Source organism: Pollachius pollachius, assembly GCF_949987615.1.
Source record: "Pollachius pollachius genome assembly, chromosome: 4".
Taxonomy (NCBI): domain Eukaryota; kingdom Metazoa; phylum Chordata; class Actinopteri; order Gadiformes; family Gadidae; genus Pollachius; species Pollachius pollachius.
The window spans coordinates 28,538,604-28,563,814 of record NC_136937.1 but is presented as its reverse complement, the minus strand read 5'-3'; the positions used below and the strand labels follow the sequence as shown (position 1 = coordinate 28,563,814).

Here is a 25,211-nt window from a genome sequence, read left to right as displayed (position 1 = left end):
GTTTTAGGCCTAAACGAAATGACTCCCTACTAGGTAATGCGATTTTTTTTTTCGCATCTATAATTGTTGAATTCACCATGTGATCTTCTTAATTCTTTATAGTTTTTCCGGGCAGGTCAGTGTGGCGCTGAGGAGATTAGCAACAACCACCAATAGCATACATTCTCTAAACGCATCACCTTCGACAATCTCTGGATCGTTACTCCAGATTAGGAGGGGATTAGCGGAAGCCGCGATCAACTTTCACCGAACCCTCACACACACACTCCTGATCGGTAGCCTAGCGGTGAACGCGCACCGCATTCTCGTATACAAAACACACACAGCAACACAATTTAATTGGCAAAAAGAGAAAATTCTCTCGCTTTTCACCCTGGTTATAAATAAAGTCATCACAGACACACAAATAAATGAAGTCATCACACACACACACACCAGTGTTGAAGTGACAGGTAAATCAACCGACACGCTACGAATGGCGTACAGGTTTCACCACATATCACCACACCAACACACACCTGTCCTCTTCCCCCCCCCCGCATGCACAAGGGGACGACCGGTAAATTATACACATTGCGGGGGAGGCATCCGTCGCAACATCAAACGGAACCCATCCCAGTCTTCCCTCTCTTTCATCACCGGCAGCACCCGACAAACACCCAGCCCTCAAAGCCCGTCGCCCTCTCGTTCCCCCGGCGCGGGAGGAGAGTGTGCGAAGTAAGGGGGTGTGTGTGTGCAACAATGTCGAGAGTATATGTAACGTCTGTGGGGAGGTCACACCAGAAATACCCTCGCCGTAGCCGGGAAATGTGTTGTATTGAGCGTTTACTGCGCCGTAGCACCATTGACGTTCGATATTCTGTTCAATAAATGCACGGTTTTCTCTATTAACTACAAGTGAGGAAGGAAGACTAATGATGGTACAAGTCGAGGGGGGGGAGTAAGAGAAATCCTGCAATAAAGGTAGGATTACTGGTGATTTCACGGCCCGTTCCTCAGCATTCTCAACTGACGGTAGGGGAGCTGCCGTCAGTCAGCCGTAATCACAGACCAAGACCGTGAGATATACATCTATAGGCTCTGCTTTGAGGGACACCCACTCAGAGGGAGAGAGAGACAGAGGTAGAGAGACTCACAGAGGGAGAGAGAGACAGAGGTAGAAAGACTCACACAGAGGGAGAGAGAGACGGAGGGAGAGAGAGACAGAGGTAGAGAGACTCACACAGAGGGAGAGAGACAGAGGGAGAGAGAGACAGAGGTAGAGAGACTCACACAGAGGGAGAGAGAGACAGAGGGAGAGAGAGACAGAGATAGAGAGAGAGAGACAATGGTAGAGCGAGAGACTCACAGAGGAAGAGAAACTCACACACTATAGGAAGAGAAAGAGAGACTCACAACAGAGCGAGAGGGAGTGAGAGAGACATAGACAGAGAGATACAGAGAGAGACAGACAGATAGGGGTGGGGGGGGTCTACCTGTCGTGCTCTAAACAGGGTGTACATTCCACACTTCACCGTTGGTTTGCATGCATATTAGAGCCGCATAATTGGGAAGTAAAAATGGCGGAGTAAATTTGTAATTCAGGCGCGCTTATGGATGTTATGTAATATGAATTATGCTCCGTTCCAACCGCTTAACTGTTTTTTTTGTTTTTCTTAGGCATTATGAGCAAAGTGAGTTGGATAAAGAGAGATGTAGAGAGGAAGCAAGAGAGAGAGAGACAGAGAAAGCAAGAGAGAGAGAGCAAGAGAGAGAGGAATAGGGGAAAGAGACGATAAAAAGAGCATGAGAGAGCAGAATGAGCTGAAATGCTAATGATGTGGAGTGGGATACAGTGGAATAACAAGGCTTCTCCCCTCCTGTCCTCCGGGGGCCACAGCAGCACAGCAGGTGGTCATTCAACTTGCTCTGCTCCATGTGAAACATCTTTTTAAGGGAAGAAGGAATGAGAATGAGATTTTCTGGGTCCAGGCAAGGCGTGTCAGCCTCACGTCACGCCCTGTTTAGGATCCGGGCTTTGAACGGTGTGGCGTTCATCACAGCATTCCTTCTTCCTATCCCGATTCCCAACAGTCCGACGCCATTCGAGCACTTAACTGTTTTTCCCTCCTTCGTCACATTGTCTTTATTTTGTAGTGATTTGGTGTAACATTTAAATGAATAAATAAAAACGATTCACCTTGAGGTGACACATTCGGTAACACACCGCTTTGATGCTTAACAGAAAGCAGATATACCACATCAAAGATGGACCTAGGCAGTACCGTACAGCCTCATTAGTAAACTCCTCCGCATTTTTCCAAGCACACACCCCCACCCTTCCAAACCCTTCTTTTTGATCCGATTGATTGATTGCTTTGGCCCTCATCCAAACTGGCACAAAAGGAGGAGGGGGCAGGCTCAAGGTCGACCTATAGCCACAAAAGGAGGAGGGGGGCGGGTCCAAGGTCGACCTATAGCCACGTGGCCCAGCGCTGCCTCAGCCCATGCATGGCTGTTGTTGACTTAGAGGTTATGGAGATAGTTCTATGCAGCGGTTGGGGGGAGTGTAAACACCAACCGCAGGGGGGCTGAAGGGTGGTGCTGGGAGCAAATAATGATGACCATGGTGTTGGAAGCAATGTATGTTTAGCTTATTATATGCAAAATTATGAAGTACATTTTGACATTTGAGAGTAAATGTTCAAAAAACAACTCATTTTGGTTTGGCTAACGTCTGGGGTACCTTTAATCTCTTTTCTTTAAATCAAAACTGCTCCATTTCGATGTTGAATTTCAACCGTGTGCGCAGACACGCAGCCCTTTTCCTTACATGTTTCACATCTCTAGTCGACACGTTGGTGTCAGTTTCGGCGCCTCGATTTGAGCGACGCAGGTGTTCCAGTGTCTCCCCCCTCCCCCCCCCCGATGTTCCATTTAAGAAACGCTGTTTATAAACTCGATTCGCCCCCCTCCATGAGGTCAGACTAAATGGAATGGTGCCGAGCACATAAGGGGGGGTCCAAGATGGACAGTGGGTCATAAATTACCCAGGATTCCCCTGGAGGGGCTGGGAGCCTTATCACAAGGTCCACAGACTGCTCTGCTCCGACCCCACCTCCCAGATCCAATCCCTAGGCTGCTCTTTCACCTGCACATCAGGACGGAGGTCAGCTGAGCTAGCTGGAAGAGATATATATATATATCAAAATAAGAATATATATGAGAGAGAGAGAGAGAGAGAGAGAGAGAGAGAGAGAGAGAGAGAGAGAGAGAGAGAGAGAGAGAGAGAGAGAGAGAGAGAGAGAGAGAGAGAGAGAGAGAGAGAGAGAGAGAGACAGACAAGCTTTAACTGGTGGACTTGCACGGGGGGGGTTTATAGGTGTATGGGGGGTCTTTGCCGACCACAAAGTGGAAGATGAAGAGGAACTAAGGTGGAAGTAAAGGAACAGCCTTGCCATTCATTATTCAACTATTTCACCCTTTTCTTCTCTATCCCTGCACGTCACGTCCTTTGTTGAGGACTCCGAGCGAGGGAAGTGACAAGTGGCACGCGCCGGTCAACAACACCAGAACTTCCTGTCCCATAACACGTGGTCTTTCTCTGAGGGCCTCACACCACAGACCTGGAGCTCGTTCTCACAGGCGCGCGTGCAGGAAAATCGATGAGCAGCGTTCCGGCTGTTTCCGGCCTTGGGAGAAGCAGGGAAGTTGTCTTCCGGGTTTGGAAGTCTGCGGATCGATGTGAACGACGCACGGCTACGTTCTTTACCCCGGGGAGATACTGAATACTTCTGGACTACCACGGAGAGCCTCGCAGATCGCTTCATAGAGTGAGAGACCCCCTCCACCCCCCTCTGGTGAACCACAGGCAGAGAAGGAAGGAAAGGGGGGAGGAGAGAGGAAGAGAGATGTACCATTATTCTGCGGACTTCCTCACCCTCTCCTCCCCTGTTCCATTTATCCCTCCCCCCCTCGCCCTATACTACACATGAAATATGCATGCCTGGCCTCAACCACTAGTTACTGCAGGCTGAGCCGAAGCATTTCAACGATGCATGTGTGGGGAGCTGCATGACGGCCCACACACACACACACACACACACACACACACACACACACACACACACACACACACACACACACACACACACACACACACACACACACACACACACACACACACACACACACACAGAGCACTGCATGGACGTCCACACCTCTGAAAGCTAATGGGCATGGCTCACACAGCTGGTGGCGGACACGCACAGAGAACACTCAGCTCAGGAGAGTGTGAGGAGAAGGCCAGATGGACAGGAGAGAGACTAGAGACTAGACACTAGAGTATGGAGTACAGCAGAAACTAGAGTCGATTCTAGAGTAGAGACCTGGATGGAGAGCCGAGTAGAGAGTAGAGTAGAGATTGGAGTAGAGACTGGAATAGAGAGTACAGCAGATTTTCCATGTTCACTTATATCTCTCCCCCCACCCCCAAGCAAAAATGGGTCAATTCAAAGAGGCCTCCTGCTGGTTGACTATCATGAGCACATACACACATACATTCTTTTGTTACGGGATAGGATAGGCTCCTTAATGTTAAGAAGAATAAAAATAGACGTGGCCATCGGTCAAAATGAAAAAATATGTCTTCGTCAGCACAAGTAGCAATGACTTGCTTGTTAACACACGCGTACGGAAGAATCAATAACCTATGTTCACACAAAACCAGTTAGACGCAGCACTAGGATTCAGCCACACATGCCTAAGCACTCACATACACACACACACACAAACTAACACAAAACACACAAACTTTGAATGGAGGCCTATCAATCTTGGCATCAACAGTAGCCCCATCTAGTGGTAGACTAGGCAATGGGCCGCAACACAGTCACAGTTGACGTGGATCCATTATAGAAGTACTGCATGTTCAGCCACACAACACGCATAGCCTCAAAACAGTCACAACCAGAAGCAAAAAGACAGGATGTATTTGTGGTTGCCACATTTTGGGACGCACTCGGTCATCGGTGCTGGTGCCTCATGCTGTACTCGTGACGTAGATGTGTGTGTCTTTTCCAGAGCCAACGCAGGGGCTGTGAAAACCCACTCCTGTCTTACAAATGCGGGCTGAGTGGAAACAGTCCGGTCTAGAGAGGCAACAGCGACATGCATGCCTTTCAACCAAAAACCATCCGAAATGTTTGTCCACACATTGGTACAAAAACTGAATAAGCACACACATTTTGGATTGCCAGATTGGACAGAGAGATAGATTGATCGTGTGTGTGTGTGTGTGTGTGTGTGTGTGTGTGTGTGTGTGTGTGTGTGTGTGTGTGTGTGTGTGTGTGTGTGTGTGTGTGTGTGTGTCTTTACCTGTGAGAACATGGAACAAGGCGACAGCACCGATGGTGGACATAAAAGAGAGAAAGAAGAGGAATATGTTAATTTGGTCGATTTTTTTCCTCATCTTCACACAATTGGCTGAACTTTGACGTTATTCATTATTCACCTCAACGTGGCTTATGAGTGAATGGCTTTGCAAACACAATAAACTAAATTTATAAAATCCTGCCTTCCCGTCCACGGGTCAGTGGTTTTGCTGACCCTATTAATAACATGCTAATCCTAACCATAGCACTGCTGTTATTGTGTCTCTCCTGCGTCTCCGAGACACAATGGAGACGGTTCGACACGCAGAGTCGAAGGAGCGCTTCAAAGACCTCTTCCTGCCCTCTGAGCAGCAGACAGACACGGGGAGTAGATCAAATCATCCCATTTCCATTTTATTTTTTTCATTTCCAGTGAACAACGTATCGACGTGGAACTGTGGGAGGCAGTTCCGCTGATGCGGGGAGAATCTAGATGTACACACACACACACGCGCGCCGTGTCAACAACACACACACACACACACACATAACCACACACTGTCAACACACACACCATAACAAACTGATTAGCCCCGCCAGAGACAGATGACCTTGCTTGAAATATGTTCCATACAAAGGCGAGGGGTTCAGGGTTGTGTGTGTGTGTGTGTGTGTGTGTGTGTGTGTGTGTGTGTATGTATGTGTGTGTGTATGTGTGTGTGTGTGTGTGTGTGTGTGTGTGTGTGTGTGTGTGTGTGTGTGTGTGTGTGTGTGTGTGTGTTTGAAGCAAGTGAGCAAGAGGTAAAATAATTTAAGGTGAGGTGGAAAAGGAAGAAAGGACAAGAGAACGGGTGTGGGTGGGTGGAGATTGGGCAGGTGGTCCTAACCCCCGCCTCCCAGGATCATCCCCCCCACCCATCCCTGGAAGTCCCGAGGGGCAGGGCTGTTGCCATGGTGACTGGGACCAGCCTGTGCCTTTCTAGGGCCGCCGTAGCAGTTGACGGACACAAGGAGTGCAGAATGATCGAGCGAGTGAGTGAGTAGATACTTGTACTTCAATGTAGTGCCACTAAGGTCATCAATCTGAAGGGGGGGGGGGATGCAGGTAGTGCCAACCAGGAGATTGCTGGTTCGATCCCCGGCTTATCTTCTCTTAAGTGTCGAGGTGTCCCTGAGCAAGACGCCTATCCCTAACTGATCCACTACCTGGCTGTGGCGCTGCATGGTCGACACCGCCGTCGGGTATGAATGTCTGGATGAATAGGTGTATGAATGCCTGACTGTTAAAAAAAAAATTTGCACAGAGCTTGGGGGTGGCATCACGCCTGAAAAGCGTTACACAAGAGCCCTCCATTCACCATTCAATACCTTGTAACTACACTGCGAGTTAGAGGCCCAGCCATACAAATAGGCAACTGCCAAAAACGCAAACCAAGATGAACACACAAAAGGAGCCCGCGTCGCACAAAAGGTTCACACACCACCTGTCCCCCTGGGCTCAGTCCACTAATCCTTGATTCCCCGCGCGGCCCGCTCCTCCAACCAAAACACAGCGGGGCGGGGCTACCGCAGCAGCAAGCCCCGCCTCCTCCCCTTCCAGCATGCCGGTGTTCTCCCCCAAGCGCCCCGTCCAGGAGGCAGGGGGGGTAGGGCCAAGCCAGGCTCTCCCTCCTACAGGGGTGCATGCCAGGTACCAGCGGGGAAAAACAGAGTGATGGGCGCGCACTCTGAACCGACGGGTTAGGACACAGATGGTCTCTCTGTGTGTCTGACGGCGCCTACGGAGCAGGTAAGCCAGGAGGTGCGCCGCGGTGGCCAGATGTTGCCCGTCTCACCAGAGGACGCGCTCGCTCACCTTCAGGAAGGAGCGCGGACTCGCGGGAGGCTCGACGCACCGCTGTCACGGGGAAGGAGATCCGCCAGCAGCTAGGGCGTTGACGATGAGCGTGTCACCGCAGGGGCTGAGCTCGTAACCGATGTCATTTCCCTGTTTGTTTTTTGACATCGTTCCTGTTTTTTTTTGTTGTTTTTTTGGTGGAAGTAACAAGAGTGCATGTGGTGTGTGTATGATGAGGAATGTAAATTATTGTTTGGTTATTATAATGGGCCGTCTCGAATCCTATGTTCAAGGGCTTCTGGAGCAACAAAACATCAGTTGCTTCGTACGCGAGGGGGATTGACAGTCTGTTAAACATATGGGGGATTTCTTGTGTGTCCGATTACTATTCATCATTTCTAGGCTTGAGGCTCACTACGTCTGTTAATGTTCACACACACACACACACACTTAAGTCAACAGTTACAATAATTACATTTCCATAACAAGTGCTCGTAGCAAACACCCTTCTCTTGTGGGGTGATGCCTTTGCAGTTGATGGCCAATAAAAAAAGTCTCCAACCCACGAGGAAACACGTCAAACCCTAGATCACGTCCAAGTTTTATCCCTCCTGCCGCGTTTGCAGGATCGGGCCTTGGCGGCAGCTCACCTGCCTCAGGCCAAGGCAGGCTACAGACTGGGACCAGCAGCCACAGTTTGGGTTAGGGAATGTGAAGCGCCAACGGGACGACCTGCTCTCCACTTCTGCGTTTTGGGAATACTGCGCGGCTTTCTTAGGCCTCAGACTGACAGACTTTAATCAGATCAAAGTGGTGAATCTGCAAACCGCAGGGATACGTTGCTTTTCGCCGTGGTCAGCATAAACCCACACCGTCCCGCGACGACCGACGGCATAACCTGGTTATGCTGATCTGCGCTGACCGCGCCACGACCCATTTCATAATGTCCTCGGCCCAGGACAAATCGAACCCGATCCATTACAAGCCGGCTAACCTGTCTGGTGTTTCAGTGTGCGTCCATTCAGCATGGACATCAGGTCGTTGGTGTTACTACGGTGTGAGTTTCAATAAGAATATAGATAACAATATCATATCATCATAAGCAAATGTACGACACCCTCCCATTGGTTGATTGTATTCAAATGGAGAAGAGCTATAGTGCAATACACACAAGACACTATTTGAACGTTCAGAACACAACAAACATGAAGTTAGGGTACATTTTGTGTTTGGATGCTGTGTTCCACACTTGCCGTTTTATAGATTATAAATTATTATATTATAATTTAAGTGTATCCGATTTTAATTATCTCCTGGAACGGGAGTGGAGTAGGGGACTGTCAACTGGGAAGTCTCCTGGGCATAGCGGAGCATGCTGACAGACAGACACACACACACAAACACACACACACAATCCTCCCCAAAGACATCATTAGAATGCAAAGAAGGTACAACATATTCTCCGCCTGTAAAATATCTGTGTGACTGAGTTTGAGGGTGTTTCATCCTCTTGAAGTGGGTGAATCATGCAGGATAAATCCATCTTGTGAATCGCCCTTGCATATATAAAGGCTGACGTAAATATGAAAAAAAAAATGTTGGATTAATGAAAAAAAATTAGGGTGATTAATCATGAATATCACAATGGTTGCACGGTTAAACTACAAAATTGAAATAAAGAAATGTTTGCATGCTGTATGCATTGAATATGGTATGCATCGGTTCCCCCGACAACCAGTCACAAACACTCCCCTTGCCCTAGCTAGCCTTCAAGAAGCGTGACGACCACTCCGTGTCCTCTTGAGGAAGTCACCCTGCCAGTCATGATGACAGCCCAAGCTGGTTGCCAGGCAACCAGACAGTGGTTGGTTCAGATCCACAGGAGTGTCCTTGAGCAACTGAAATAGACCTGAAACAAACCGATAAGCTGGTAGTGGCTGGGTATGAAAGAGAAGTGACCACTGTACTGGGTGGGACTATAAGAGCAATTCATTGCAATGTAACTTATTCAGCCGTCTGGAAGCGGTCATGGGTATATATATATATATATATATATATATATATATGTTTTGTGGCGTTTTGGTTTTCGGTTGTAACATTGATGTTTGTTTGATGAGGGTATTGGCCAGATCTCTTTTACTCTATGGTAAAATAAAAAACCAAAATGGTCACTTTTCTGAGTGGCCACAGTAGCTACATAAAAAAGTAATCTCGGAACCTGGACAGTGTCTGTGACACACAAAGATAAGGCTCCACAGGATACGGTTCATAGTGTAAAAGCTAAGACTCATTGCTGCTACCTAGTGGTCGGCCTCCCAGGGTACACCCGTGAGGACACGCTAACTGCCATCAACATGATGAAAGAGAATCGAAAACATGCGTTCAACAACTATTATTTGAGTTTTATTTGTTTGAAATTTCATATTGCCATCAGTTAGTTTAGTGTGAAAAACCGGACCCATGAGTGAATTAGTGTTATGAGCAACAGCTGTGTTTATCCTATGAAGACACATCTGTGAAAGGACCCAATGGATTAATTGTTTACTTGATATAACACTACATAAAACTATGGGCTGAGTTTAGCCATCCTTTCAAATTGGTTATTGATTATTGATAGATTAACACCTTCTACGGTTGGTGAAATTGATTGTTTACCTTGCCAAACACAAAAACACACACTTTTTTTGTTATGTGATCAGACTGTCCATTTTAATCAACAGTAGTATTAGTTAAACTTTTAAACTGTATTTGAAATTCAGGCAGGAAAACTGTTCTTAAAGAATACATTTATTCTTATCTTATTGATGAGACAAAGGATTTAAAAGCCCCTTGAAGTAGTTCCAATTACTTCACTTATTTCATTAGGAACGATGGCACCACTAAGTAAACAGAATACCGGGTTTTGCTGAGTAGAAACGTGGGACGTCTTTGAAATTGTAATGCGCTGATACTGCCAACAGAGGGCGCTGTTGTGTTTTGTCCTTGTTGACTCACCTTGATATGGATCAGGCAGCAGTGTTTTAATAGATCAGTCTGCTGCGTACGTTATTGATCGTTTTTCACAATTATTGAAGTATTCATCATTATTGTAAGTGAAAATACATTGTTGAGTCATATTTGTAACATTAGCATCAGTGAGCAAAACATTTTCACACTGAATTCAGCTTTGTGTTACCTCTCCCTTCCACCTAACAACACACACACCTACAAACACATTTAGGCTCTCTTGCTTGACAAAAAGACATGTGAGGTTCTCCATGCGTGGTCGTCACAAGCACGCACACACACACACACACACACACTCTCTAGCGTGCCATGCAAGATCGAAACAGGCGACGTATCGCTTGCTCAGCGAATGTACGAAGGCTTAGAGCCTAGGCCCCAAGCGAGCATCCACTTCCTCCCAGTGACACAGATAGAACGGGAACAGATTGTGATGAATGAGTGAATCAGGCGTGTGAACTCCCCAAAGGGACATCATGACGGGGGTGTGACTGGGTTAGGAATGAAGGGCTGCTGCCAGACCGTTGGATTTTGGCGGCGGAAGAAGAAGAAGGAATACATTGTCACTACTGATGACGCCATTTTGGTGAGGTCACGATTAGAAATGTCCCGGTACGCCCAATTAGTGACAGAGCTCTTAAGTGTGTTTTAAAGCAGGACTTGGGAGTTGGGTAACAAAGGTACCGGGTTCGATCCCTCATGTCTGCTGACTAACCAGTATGGTTAGGCAACAATTGTCATCACATAAGTTAGAAATGAGTCAGTGGCAATTTCTTACAAAAACTAAATCACTATCGGATTGAACAGACGATTATCAATCCAACTCCTTTTACCGTTGCCAAATGATCGACGTATGTTTAGTGGGTTTGCGAGAAAACCATCCATTGACATATAGTCGGCAGAACGTTTGAATGGATGAGGTCAGGTGACCTGCTGACATCAACTCCTGCTGGTCACGGTGGAAGGTGGGTTTACTTTTGCAGGGATTTACACGCAACTTCCAGGTAACCATCACTTAGTTCCCCTTCCATGAAGTACGGTTCCGCAATTAAAAGGTGTACCACTGGAATGAAAACAGCAGCTGTAGTCATCGCAACTAACTCATCGCCCAATTGTGTCGCCCAGTGTGTACACACACAGAGACTCATGTGTGATTCGGTTAACCACCATAACGGAGAAGATTGGATGTCTTACTGGAGGGCAGGATGGGGCCTGCTTCAGAGAGAGCGAGAGAAAAGGGGAGCAAGAGAGAGAGAGAGAGGGGGAGCGCAAGAGAGCCTGACAGCGAGAAAGAGACTTCTAAAACAGGTGGGAGACAAAGACAGTATGCTACAGGCTGGGATCGTCCTGCTGAATGACATGTTTAAACAAAACATGTTTCACTCTTGCAGAGAAGCGTTCGAGCGACTGTGTTGTCAGACACACACACACACACACACACACAGACAGACACTACCTTCTCCATTTAAAATTGTTTGTGCGTGCGGGAGAGAACATTTGTTAAGCAGAGTAGAACGGTGAGTGGGTGAGAGAAAACGGTACAGAAACCCAGAGGGGACGTGGGTAATATAATCATTTGTCGACAAAACACATCAGTGTCCTGCCAACAAAGCACATTTCACTGGACCACTCAAATAATTATCTGATGTTTAGAGGGAGAAAACTGCAGCAATATAAAAGATCAGGGCATGACCAATATGTGAAACAAATACTGTTTAGTGATCACAAGAGAGATGAAACGTGTCCCCCCTCAGTGTGTGTGCGTGTGTGTGTGTGTGTGTGTGTGTGTTTGTGTGTGTGTGTGTGCGTGTGCGTGATCCTTATGCAAGGCAGAAGACACATCAATGTCTGTGCACACACTAGGGTACGTGCATGCAACGGTGTGTGCACTTGAAAGTGAGTGTGCATGACATGAGAGCGTGTGTTCACGCTCTCATGAGTCTGTGTGCAAGTAAGAGTTTGTGTGTGGGTGTGTTGTTGAATGCGAGGGTGGGAAAGAAGGAGGCATTTTGCTGACACACACACACACACACACACACCAGCTCTCGCTTCATACCATGTTGCGCAGTGCCTGCAAGTGACCGATGACCTAAAGTACACAGTTATCATTATAGTTCACCTGTGAACCCTCCATGTCCATCAGACCCTGTTCACTGAGGCCTCATCGTAGGACCATCCCAGGTGTCAATCATAACAATAATGATGGGTCTGTTCCTTGTATGTAGCAGAGCCTGGGGAGCAGACTAGCCTCCACTAGTTCAGCCTGCTACCCCTGCAATGGTACATGAACGAAACAGAGCCATAAGCAGGGCTGGAGCCAGCTCTGACGTTGTAGTGTGGCGAGTCTCAAGACACATTATTTGGGGGGCGGGGGAATGTTATGAATTAAAATTGGTTTGATATTATGACCGACTGACTTAGTGTTGTGATGGCAATAACCATGGCAACGACCAATGGGAAGAAACATACGTCCCGTTCCTCTTAACAGATGACTCATTTCTTGATAAAAAATGTTGACTATCAGACATAAAAGCAAGATTTTCTTCCTTGTAATTGTATGTGGCTTAAAGTGCTGCCTAACTCGTTGTTAACAGAGCAATAACTCCTTTGGTCTAACCCGCACAAGCGCACGCTTCAAAACGGGGCTTAAAACATTTGCTCCAACCACACATTCTCCTTCAGCTGACAGTGGTTTCCTTTACAACAAAGATCAATGTGTCACGGACAAGGACAATACACAAACGTACACACAAGAGGTAAACACAAACACAGTTATACACACAAACACACACAGATGTGTCTTGTATCACGCATAAGGACGACGCACGGACCAGCATGTGCACACACAACCACATACTGACTTACACGTACACTGACACACACAAACTCACTGACACACACACACACACACCAAGGTGACCTCAGCAGAATAGATAGTAGCTGCACACAGTAGCTGAATCTAGGAGGAAATGAAAGCTTTATAGCTGGGCAGGACAACATACTAAAAAGGATAATGATAATCGACTGTATAGAAACAACACTGACACAAATGACTCTACACTCCCTTCAATCAAAGAACTGAAATCATTCAAATCGAAAGAAAAAGGCATCTGCAGCATAGATACGGAAGTCACCAAACCCTATGTTTCACACGCTACAGCGACCGCTGGTCGATGCTCAGCGAGCCGCCACATATTTCATATCCCAATTAACAATGCGTTAATAACTTCTGCTCTAGTTCCCCGCCGCCGAGACGGGGACGCGAGGGGGAAACCGTGGCTCCACCGCCAGAAGACGAGAGACCAACATTACATGAGTAAATCACGGAAATAGTGACAATCACAGCATGGCAGAGGTCAGCGTGGACCTGCGATGGGGGAACGCAATCTTGTCACAACCAACAGCAAGAAAAACGGACACTCGGACGGACGGAGAGGGAAAGATGATAGAAATCCCTGAAATGTTGAACGATTTTAAATAGGACATAGAGAGAGGGAAAGGGGCGGTGAACAAATGGACAGAGGAACGGACAGAGGGACGGATACACAGAGAGAAGGGACAGGAACGCTTCAGAAGCCGAGGGGCTGGGGAGAGCCAGAAATAGCGCAGCGGTAATGTGGAGAAGAATTGTGGTTCTGTGCCCTGTGGGACCATGGTCGTCACTGAGCTCTTCCAGGGCAAGGCCAACAAGTGGGATTCAATTGAGACTAGAAGGGAAGTCAAAAATAGAGAAACGTCCAGCCAAGTTCTTCTTCAAAAAGGCGGTTGTTACACTCATTGAACCATAAATAGCGGATGGTGGAATGGCACGGCCATTATCATGAATTACTGCTTTTATTATTACATAATGTCATTATTTAATCCAATTATTCCTTTAAAACAGAACTTTGAAGATTTGTACAAATTACATTGATGTGTAATTCAATTCAATACAGTGGTCACGTACTGAATCAAACTCACACCATGCGTTGGGCGAAAACCTAGGCCAGCCTGGTGGTTACTGTGCTAGGCCCGCTTAGTGGAAGGCAGGTGATCGTGTGTGATTGGCTGGGGCAAGGTCACCTGCCAGATATGGAACACAGATTTAGACCGTTGCAAAGCCTGCTTTTGGTGCCAGCCCAGAGCCTTCACTACAGCAGTTGACACGTTTATATTTCTCAACCGTGCGCTGATACTTAAAATCACACACGGCGGTAGGACGACGTTCTAAGTACAATCACGCTAGCTATCGCTCTGATTTAGCAATTAGCGATAATGGCCAATTACCGGCACCCCCTTCCCCAACTCGTAGCATTTGTTTACAACTGTTGCTACCCATGAGCCATTTAACCAGGGCTAAATATGCGGAGTCGCTGAAGTCTTCTTGTGTTCTGAAGAATGTGGGGTCTTCCCACACATTGCTCTGTTTCACAAGAATTTTTTTTTGTGCGTGTGTTCCCCTTTATTTTTTTCACAAGAATCCTCTATTGTCTTAGACAGGGCTGGGGGGGGGGGGGGGGGGGGATTACAGACAGGAGTGGGCAGATGACCGCCCCCCCTTCCCCCGACCCCCCCGTGCCCTTGATCTCTCCTACAGCTCCATCATCCTCCTCTTCTGCCCTTCCTCTCGACCTTCTCATGGATCCATTCCTTCCCTTGGTCCCTTTGTCCTTTACTCCCCCTTCCCCCCCCCCCCCCCCTCTCTCTCCCTCTCTCCCCCCTCCCATCTGGACGACCGCAGACCTCTGCTCTGCGACCCCGCCGGACGGGCCCGTCCCGAACCACAACACAGGGCTCCAGACGACAGCGGGGCCCTTGTTGGGTGGCGGTTGCGTGAGAAGTCCAGTGTGTTGATCAGGGCCCCGGGTGCACAAGGACCGCCGGAGAGCAGGGTCCAACACAAGGCCGGGCTCAGACCCCTCAGATCCAAAGAGCAGAACACCAACAGCTAGGGGCGGGATAGCTGTTGTTGTACTAGTTGTTTTGTATGATGGCCTCATCTGCTCATGAGGCCCTCATACACAATAGATATATAATGATATACCTCATGAAGAAAACATGTTAAAGAAAGATGCAGCAGGTGCTGATTTAACAGCTGTTGTTTGAGTTTAAGGTGATAGAAATGACCTAGCCATACATTAGTGAGTGAAATGCACTGGGAGAATATCTTTATCCAGTTAACGAGCTAATTTGGGTTGGCTTATTTCTGCCTTATTTCCCTGATTGGTTAAGAGAATCCACCTCGCCCGCCAATCACAGGTGCGTAAAATGTAACACAACTCATTGGCAGAGAGGCTCGTTTACCGGGTCATTTCCAGAACCGTATCAGAGTCAACCAGTGTCGTCTTCATCTCTTTTTACAACCTAATTTCCTGCCCGCTTGTCGACATTTGATACAAAAAGAGTATTACAGTATAATATTCAAGCATCCTCATTTTTCCTTCATGAGTTTTACAATAGACAAAAAAATAAAACAAAATTATTTGGCCGGCCCTATTTTCATGTGGGGCAAAATAATGATACTGCAATATTTGTGCTGCAACAATAATACTGTTATGCCATTTAGGGTTTAACTGTGTACGAGATAAAGGCGGTGAAATACCCATGAGTAACGCGATTCGTACGGTTGACATCATTACCAAGTGGAAGCCTCCAAAGTTTGAAAACATTTCACAATTACATTTTTGCAACTTTTCTGGATCAAAATAAGTCACAAAACTTTGGCAATACTCTGCATCCATGAGCTACTGTGTACTTATGACCTGTCCCTTACAAATACAAACTCTGCACAATCATCTTTGTTTCGTTAATGGTCTGTTCCCATTACTCTGCAAACTCTGGCTACCACCGTTTTCTGGATCAGTTTGGTCATGACAGTAGAAACAGCAGCAGAGCAGTGAGCAGTACATTGCACATGTAGAAAAGCACTAATTCAAAGTCAATGTTGACGTGTGTTTTTCTCCCCCAGTTAAAAGCCTCTCGTCTCTCCCTCTCCCCCAGTTCTCTCCAGAGCACCCTGCGGTCTGATGCTGACTATATCATCTCATTGGCTGTGAGCCCGATTCTCTCCCCCTCTCTTTCTCTTCATCACTTCCTTGTACATTGATTGTTTTCAATGCACAAAGAAACGTTTGGTGACGCGACGTTGTCGGGCCAGTAGAACGCCGACCAGACGTGACGCTGATGACACCGCAGCGTTATCCTGCAGTTGGTCACACACCCTCTCCCCGGGTCCCCAGTCCTTCTGGCTGTCCTCAAAGTGCCTCTCTCGCCCACTTTCTCTTCCCAGCTCTCAAATCTCGGCTACAGCAGCCTCTATAACCAGTTTGATTTTGTTATTATAAGGTTATTATATAAATTATAATTTTTTAAACCCACGATTGTTTGAAAGAGAAATTTCCTAGACTTGAAAATATGTGATTATTCAAATGTTAGGGTACAGCACTTCACTAATGCTTGCCTCTTTCACAGAGCCCCCCCCCCTGCCAAACCTTTTTGGTGGGGAACCCAGAACACTGTAGTGAGATGTGTCTGACACAGAAACACACAAAGCTCCCTGGCCAACTCCCCTGTGTGTGTTTTCGTCTCATCTGTGTGTGTATAAATGGATGTGAGGGAACATAAATACGTGTGTGAGTAATGTCTATGTCTGCATAATAACAGCTATATTTCCCCTGCCAGATAGATGTGTGTGTGTGTGTGTGTGTGTGTGTGTGTGTGTGTGTGTGTGTGTGTGTGTGTGTGTGTGTGTGTGTGTGTGTGTGTGTGTGTACACGTCTGTGTATGTATAAGTGTGTACGTGTGTGTATGTCTGCAGCAGGAGCAACAGAGCCAGGCTACATCTCTGGCTGCCAAAATAAAAGCCCCCCAGGTCAGGGCTCTCCAATGGAAGAGGGGGAGCTGAATCCCTTCTGGTAACTACAGCTAAGCACGGCATTAATCCCTGCTTAATATGACAGGATTTGTCCTTCCCTCCTGCCAGACATGTGTAGCCAGCTATCGGAGTACTGCGTGTGTCGCAATCTGATAACGGGGACCAAAAAAAAAAGAAATACACACACGCGCGCGCACAAACGTACACATTGTAGAAACAGCGGAATGGCAGGGGGCGGGGGAATGAACGGTCGAATAAACTGGGGTTCATCGTCCTGTGTGTGTGTGTGTGTGTGTGTGTGTGTGTGTGTGTGTGTGTGTGTGTGTGTGTGTGTGTGTGTGTGTGTGTGTGTGTGTGTATACACTGTTCAGGTAATTTCTTAACCAGAGCTAAATCAATAAATAATAAAAGCTCAATCAGCAAAAGGTCCACTTGAATCAATTTAAAATCCCATAAGCAACCGCCTCCTTTCGGATCAGTCGAGGCCAGATTTAGGGCACTCATCACTCTGGGTTTCAGATTAACCTGTCTGAAATACTCCTACAACCACGTTGTTAGTAGTTATTTCATCATCATTAATCAAGACTTTTTTAACCCCAATAATACAAGCATGGCCCACATTCACTGGGACACAATATGAGGTTATTTAATTAACGACTGGCCCCTTGCGGTGGTTCACGGCCTGAACACGGTGCGGCTCATCAGAACCTCAGAGAGGAATGTGTACGTGTCTGTATATGCCTTCTGACAGATGGTGACCTGATACATGGACAGGGTCTCCTCCAGAGAGAGAGGGTGTGAGAGAGAGAGATACAGATACACACACACACACACACACACACACACACAAAGAGGGTCCGGGAGAGAGAGGGGGTGACCGAGAGGATGAGCGAGAGGGAGAGAGAGATCAAGAGAAAGTGAGAGAGACCGAGAGAGATAGAGGGCGAGAGAGAAAGGGCGATAGAGAGAGAGGGCGAGAGAGAGAGGGCGAGCGAGCAAGAGCAAGAGCGAGAGGGCGAGAGAGAGAGCGAGATCGCGACCCCCTGCCTATGTAAAAGGGCCAGATGGGTGGGATTCTCATTACACTGATCTGGTGAAGAAGGCCTATCTGAGGAGCCTACACTGCGAGTGAGTGAGAGTGGGTTTTTTAAGGTCCTTGAGGGACTATGGGAGGGGCCCCGTGGTCAGAGATAAATTGACGACCCCTCTCCTACGGATATTATGCACACTTGTTTGGCATTGAAACGACCCCCATCTAAATATGTCATTGTGTAATATTCATAACATCATCGGGAGCACATGCTGAACGCATCATTCGACTGAAACAACAAACACTGGTTGGGTAGCACATTTGGCTTTCGCTAATCACAGAGAAGCGCTAGCAGTATCGCTAGCAGAAAATGATTCCTTGAAATGCAGGTCAAGCCTTTCTGGTAAACACCGGATCAGTAAAGCACTCCATCAGGTGCTTATCTACCCTCCACGATGGAAATATTTAAGACTCCATGAATCTCTCGCCTTGCCCCCCCCCCCCCCCCAAAAGAAAAAAATGAAAAAGCGACAGAACCGCCCTAATTAGGCTAGCGGTTGGCGGTTGCGGCGTTGAGATTAATTAGTCAATTCATCATTTATTGGGGAACAAGACAAGGCCCTCGGGCCCCTGCATAGCATCTGTCTTTCCCCTCTGCGATGAAGAAGCAATGGATGAGAACGTATTAATGAATCTATGAAAGCAGGACGTGGGTTTGACTGGGGCTCCAGCCGGCGCTATAAACTCTCTGTCCTCCATTCATCTCGGAGCGTCTGGTGGATGTCACTTGGCTCGGCTGCTTCCGGCTCTCTCCGCGGCTAGGGGCCCCACTGGGACCAGAGGAGCGCCGCGGCCCCGACTGAGCCCCCGCGCGGACGATCGATGCGGCAGGAAGTGACATCAACCCGCCACCTGGGAATGTATTGTTGGCTTCGCCCTCTCCCACATATCTCTCTCTCTCTCTCTCTCTCTCTCTCTCTCTCTCTCTCTCTCTCTCTCTCTCTCTCTCTCTCTCTCTCTCTCTCTCTCTCTCTCTCTCTCTCTCTCTCTCTCTCTCTCTCTCTCTCTCTCTCTCTCTCTCTCTCTCTCTCATCCCCTCTATACTGTAACTGCCCTTTTACCCTTATCTAATCATTATCCAAACACTGCATTTTCCAACACACACATACACGATTCCAACTAGAAACTCAGCTAAAAACAGTCTCCTGTGCTGTGTTGTGTGTTCCCCCTGTCCCAGCAGTGTGTGCGTTGCAAAGTGCTCTGCACTAATGTGTCAAAGCAGCTGGATGATTGGGCCAACAATGCATCTGTTGTGTCCCGCAGTAATCTGGTCAAACTGGTACTCAGTGCCGGGGTTGTTGTAGATAATAGCGCCAACTATTCGCGAAAATAAAAGGAGGGAGCGAGCGACGATTGTGTTGTCGGGCAGACCGGGCAGGAAGCCAGAGGGCCTATTTCGGGGCCTGTATGAGATCCTTGTTGCAGGGACCTGTGCTATTGTTTGGCTAAGGACAGCGTCTGGTGCTTCCTCTTCGCCAGAGGACGACACGAAAACTGTGCGTGTTTGTGTGTGTGTGTGTGTGCGCAGTAGAGAGGATGAGGGTCTTTGCCTTAGTTCGTCTGTCCCCCTACTCTATGAATGCACCCATATTATTGAATTAGACCACAGTTTTTCTTAAACTCTTCGTTAAGTGCGCTCCTCTCCTGGCAGGGCCGTAAATCACGCCATTGTGCGGACTGAATGGATCTCAGAAGGCGAAACAAAGGGCGTCTCGGCGTCCTTTCTCAAAGCGGGTGTCCAAGAGGTCAGCGTTTTAACAATCATCTACTAATGGACGAGATCCTCTGAACAAACCAGGAATCAACGAGTCTGAGAAGAAGAGAAATTGGCGGGAAAGAGCAGAGTACAAGGAATCACATCATACGGTTATGTCGATAGAAGACTCACACGTTAGTCTCTAAACGCTTCCCTCAACGAGAAGTTGAGGACAGGTTGCCAGATTGTTGTTGCTAAAATTTGTGGAAACAATTACGTTATCAAAAAAATAACTGCCCTTGCAGAACCAATCAAAAGCCTTTGTGCGTGTTTGCTTGTAAACACTGTCAAAGCCAACACGTCTTGCTTATTCTAGGTTCGTATATTTAATACTAACTAAGCCGCTGGAAATCCTGACTTTCAGTGAACACACATTGGATGAAACGGAATCAAATAATGTAACATCTCATCCGTCACCAATATTTACAAAATGCTCCATATTACAACGTGATTTACTACACCCCCAGTTTATTTCACTGAAAGATTATTTCCCATAAGCGTAATTTCCAGAAAAATGAAGGGGGCGATGCCATATTACTATGGTAATCGGCAATATTGAAAAGATAGTTGATGACTCATAGCACTTGCAGCGCACCGCATCATTCAAATACACTTCAGATTCAATTCCAAAGCAGTTTCCCAGGGTCCATTGCGTGTGCGTCTGTATGGTGTTGTGTACAGGGGGAACCCAGTACACACCCAGTATCTTTGTTGGGATTGCTGAGCCGGATAAAATTGAAACCTGAGCCTCTTTAATTCCTGGGTGGTTTCCGATGGTAGTATTTGTTGGTGACACCGCCTGGTTATGCTGGCAATGAGGGTGACACAAAAAGGGGAGGGAGCAGCTGTTATGAGAGTGACCAACCGCGGGGCTCCGATGAAAGCACTGCGTGGCCATTAGCATCGCGTGCCCTCCCTGTTATACTTGCCCAGCGACTGCGCATCACCAAGCGTTTCTATTGAATCAATGGTATTAACAACTTTTGGTTTCAAGGTTGGAATAATCATGCCCGAATAAGGGATTGTGTTGTAATATGAAATAACACTGGTTGCAGTTTTGCAATAATTGATGCAGGTTAGCCAAGACGTTCTTGTTACTCTGAGTAAACTCCAGAGTTTATTAGCGCGCTGGGCTACCGTTGCAGTGCTTTTGTCCTGTGTTATTGAATTAATAATGACAAGAACAAATGCGTTGGTAGTGCAACAACAATGTAATATAAACGACATCCATCGAGGTGCCTAGCAGGAAAGACCCTACTCGCACGCATGTACTAGATCCTTTGAAGTCGAATTCTGTATCTATTCCTCCCCAAGCCTCTGGGGACAACCCTGAAGGAAACACAGTTCCAACCAGCAGTCACAAATGACATCAGATATACCCGTTGGATCAATATCATGAAATAGTGGAGGTGAAGTGAAGGCGCTGGTTTCGTCTAATCCGGTTAGGATGAAGGACGGTCCAGCCTCAGTGCAGGTCAAAGGTCAACAATAAATGGCCTTGATAATGAATGATAACCCTCTGCATGTGCCCTAAAGACGGGAGTCTTGAATGTTGCCTCTCATACTAGAGGGTCCTGTTCCGGTTAGACTCCAGTTCTAACAGGACCAGGTCCTTCTCATACTAGAGAGTCCTGTTCCGGTTAGACTCCAGGTCTAACAGGACCAGGTCCCTCTCATACTAGAGGGTCCTGTTCCGGTTAGACTCCAGGTCTAACAGGACCAGGTCCCTCTCATACTAGAGGGTCCTGTTCCGGTTAGACTCCAGTTCTAACAGGACCAGGTCCCTCTCATACTAGAGGGTCCTGTTCCGGTTAGACTCCAGGTCTAACAGGGCAGACCAGTACTACTCATGCACCGACTGAGGAGTCATCTTTCGGCTGCATCGGCAAGCAGGAAAATCAACGCCTCCTTTTTTCGTTGTGTTGTTGGTATCCGAAAGGTGACTTGAAGGACGAGGGGGTTTTAGCGAGCTGGAGAATGTAAATGATTAAATATTCAAACGCCAATTTGAGTACGCTAATGCAAATGTGTCCTTCTAATTAAAATGATAATAACATGCAGAACACATTTTGAGTGTGTGACCACCTACCCGGCAGCATTGGATAAATATCTGCCTTTCAAAGTTTGTATGAAGACTAGCTAGAACAGATACAACAAACCATTTTGATGTTGAGGTGGATTTCAACCAGGTCAGCAAAGCTTGATGGGCACACGCACATCTTTGCAAGTCATCATGTTCTTGGCCTCGACTTTGGCACTTCAAATTCGGAAAGTGTTCACGAGAATGGATGGATGCTTGAAACTATTTTTGTGATGACACTGGTGCTTTTTGAAGTACTATTAACCGAAATGGGATTGCGTGTTTTTTTTTCTTTTTAAGATAGTCCCTGGTTTAGTAGATTGCAAGTAAAGGACAGGCCAACAGCTCAAATACGTTTTTTGTGTACTGGGAAGAGGCCAGGGTGTCACTCTCTCTATTGCACTGAAGAGTGCAGATAGGGTAGAGTTTTGCCATGTGGCTTGATAAGAGACTTAACATGCAGCAGGTTGACCGGCCAAACCCTGCAGCAGAGAAGGGGCTCTGCATGGCGCATTATTCAAGCACAATGACCCATTAAAATTCAGAGGGAAGAAAAAAAAACTGCATTTTCTTTTTCAAGGGGGCTTTGAAAGGGAAGACAAGGAAAGAAAATGAGATGTTTAGAAACCATACAAACAGCAGGAGGGTGAAGGGGGTGGAGAAAGAAGTGCTGGGAGTGGGTGGGAAATAAAAAGCAAGGAAGAATTCCTGTTTTGTGTGTGCTAAAGAGACGTTGTGCGTTAGCTGTAAAGCCCCTAAACTGCACGTTAAGGGGATTTCTACATAAACCTGAAACCAAAAAGATGTGCAATTTATATTTGGTGTTTGGTAAAGACAATCTGCTCTCTGCCTATTTGGGCAGTAGTCTTTGGATGTTTTGACTGCGGTGGCCACAAAACCCACCCTTTTAGTTGCATAGGTAACTGTTTAAACATCTAGAATAAATGGCTCATCCTGTGAGTGTCCATCATTCATTAAGTACAGAACATGTCCTTCGTGTGACTATTGTGTCCGACTGCTGCCTTTTCAACCCTTCTTGGAAATTCTAACCGTATCCAGGTAGGTACAGATAGCTAGGCCAATTATAACAAATGACACTCAAATAATTGCTCCTAAATCCTAAAACCTGCTGAGAGACCTGTCATTACCCACTGCTGTATTTGTTTGCTGATCCCTCTGCCTGGCCTAGACAACATATCTCCCGACATATGGATCAACCAACTCACTCGCCAAAACACCACAGTAAAACACCAGTTGGCATAGGGACATATGGTTATTGTTGTACATCTATTGGTGGTACTGGATGGCCCAATCCCAAAGTGAGCCCTGAGGACTAAGGACTAAGGACTCACAGACTTAATTGATCTCAGGTGCTAAGTGATAGCGTGTGAGGCCACATTGGCTCAGATAGGTATATATGGTATTGGGACAGCACTTCACGAGAGCACATGTTACCTTGGCAACATGTAATGACAAAGATGTTGCTGACACTTGCTGGTTTGGGAATTCTCATTTTTAGTTTTTTTTTGTTCTTTTGTAAATGCAGTGAAAACAATCGGCTACAGCAATTTTCTGATATTAGAAAATATAATTTTTACTTTTGAATACTTTAGCATAAAGGATGTATTGAATAATTTAGGTGATTATTGGCCTACACAAACATAAATCAGAACAGGCTACATTTGGCTGAATTATAAAAGGTATAAGTAGTAATATGATTAGCCGTTTGGGAGCAAAAAAAGCTGGCTCTTTTTTTCCTTTCTTCATCTGGTCGTGCATTGACAGTAGCGTCGTCTTGTTGCTTACCTTCCTAATGTCTGGATTTCCCTATGGTCTACGCGGTAAACGTCACAACGCTTTGAACTGTGGATAATTCCCTTAGGTGAAGTCTGCACTGATGCGGACTCACGGAAAGGGCTCGATAAGTGTGGACTCAAACCCTCACGCCCTTTGGAATTTGACATTGGGACAGCCCTAAAGCCTTAATAATTTCGCGAGAACGCGCAATTAAGTCTGTGAGTCTGTGAGTCTGGAAATTGGGATTGGGCCGATGACAAACGACTGCTAATGAAGCTCTACATTCTTGCCCCGAATTCATCTTACATTTCTACATGGAGTCATCTAGCTTTCATCCTAAACCACTTGAAAGTTAGATTGTGAATAATCCAGCATACAATCAACAGGAGTGCAGTTACGTCAGGAGATGTAGCTGGAAGAGGTTGTATTTTCTTAAGGAAGATGAAAACATTGCTCCGTTCTACTTTGTTTATTTAAGGAACATGGAAAAATGACCAATAAAGACTTTAAAGCCTGTGTAGGGAAATGACTTGAACTTTGTGTTATATACCTAATATGGCAGTCACAATTACAGTCAAATGCAGTCCTAATAAATTCCCTGACAAAATTGACAGCCCCATTCCTTTCTAAGAAGTTCATTAGATCTGGAGCTACTGAGAGCCAGCTTCTCACTGATAGCCCCTCTGTGTCAATAGCTCAATGCAACTCAAACCAAGTGGATTAAAGGGATTCTGGAAAGGGTGTGGTCCAATCCCTCAGCCCAGAAAACCCACTCCATCAACTCCTACAGTCAGATTGCAATGCTTCACAGTGAGGGAATACCAGCACATGGCTAAAGGCAGAGATCAAATTCCCCAGTAAGGAGTACACAGACCTAATGCTAACGTTGCAACAATTAGGGTTGCATCATTTCACAAAACAATCTGCCCGTCATGGTAGCCAGGAATCTACTGTCCAACGGAAACCTGTCCTCACTGAACAAATCACCTATTTTGTACTCATGTGCTGCCAACATCTGCGGTAATCAAAGTCAGAACCTTCCGGTTTCCTTGTGGTTAGATACTTGTATTTCCATTCATCTTATTCTCTGCTTTATTCTAAGTGTTTCACAGTGACTACGTGTATGTCTACTACGTCATTGCCGGCATTCTGATATAAAAAAAACGCACTGGCATAGTGCCCGTAAAAATAAGTGCTGCATCCTGAACGCATGACGGCGCAGACCCAGACCGTACGCTCTGAACACCACAATAGAGACATCTCTAAAGGAAGAAAGACTCCATATAGGAGGAAGGAACAACTAGGACGCTGCAAACCGACAAAAGAAAAACAAGCACAAACAGGGGGGGAAAAAAAAACACTGCAAAGTGCATGTGTCATGTGTACACTGAAGAGTATGGCTGCTACCGCCACGCGGATGTTGGATACATTTCCCTAATGGATG

At 46.6% G+C, this 25,211-nt stretch overlaps 1 protein-coding gene across 1 annotated transcript in view; it reads right to left on the bottom strand.

Moving 5' to 3' along the window:
- Positions 1–25,211, bottom strand: part of agap1 (ArfGAP with GTPase domain, ankyrin repeat and PH domain 1) — a 134,355-nt gene that overhangs the window by 100,992 nt on the left and 8,152 nt on the right. The gene's annotated exons all lie outside the window — the stretch shown is intronic.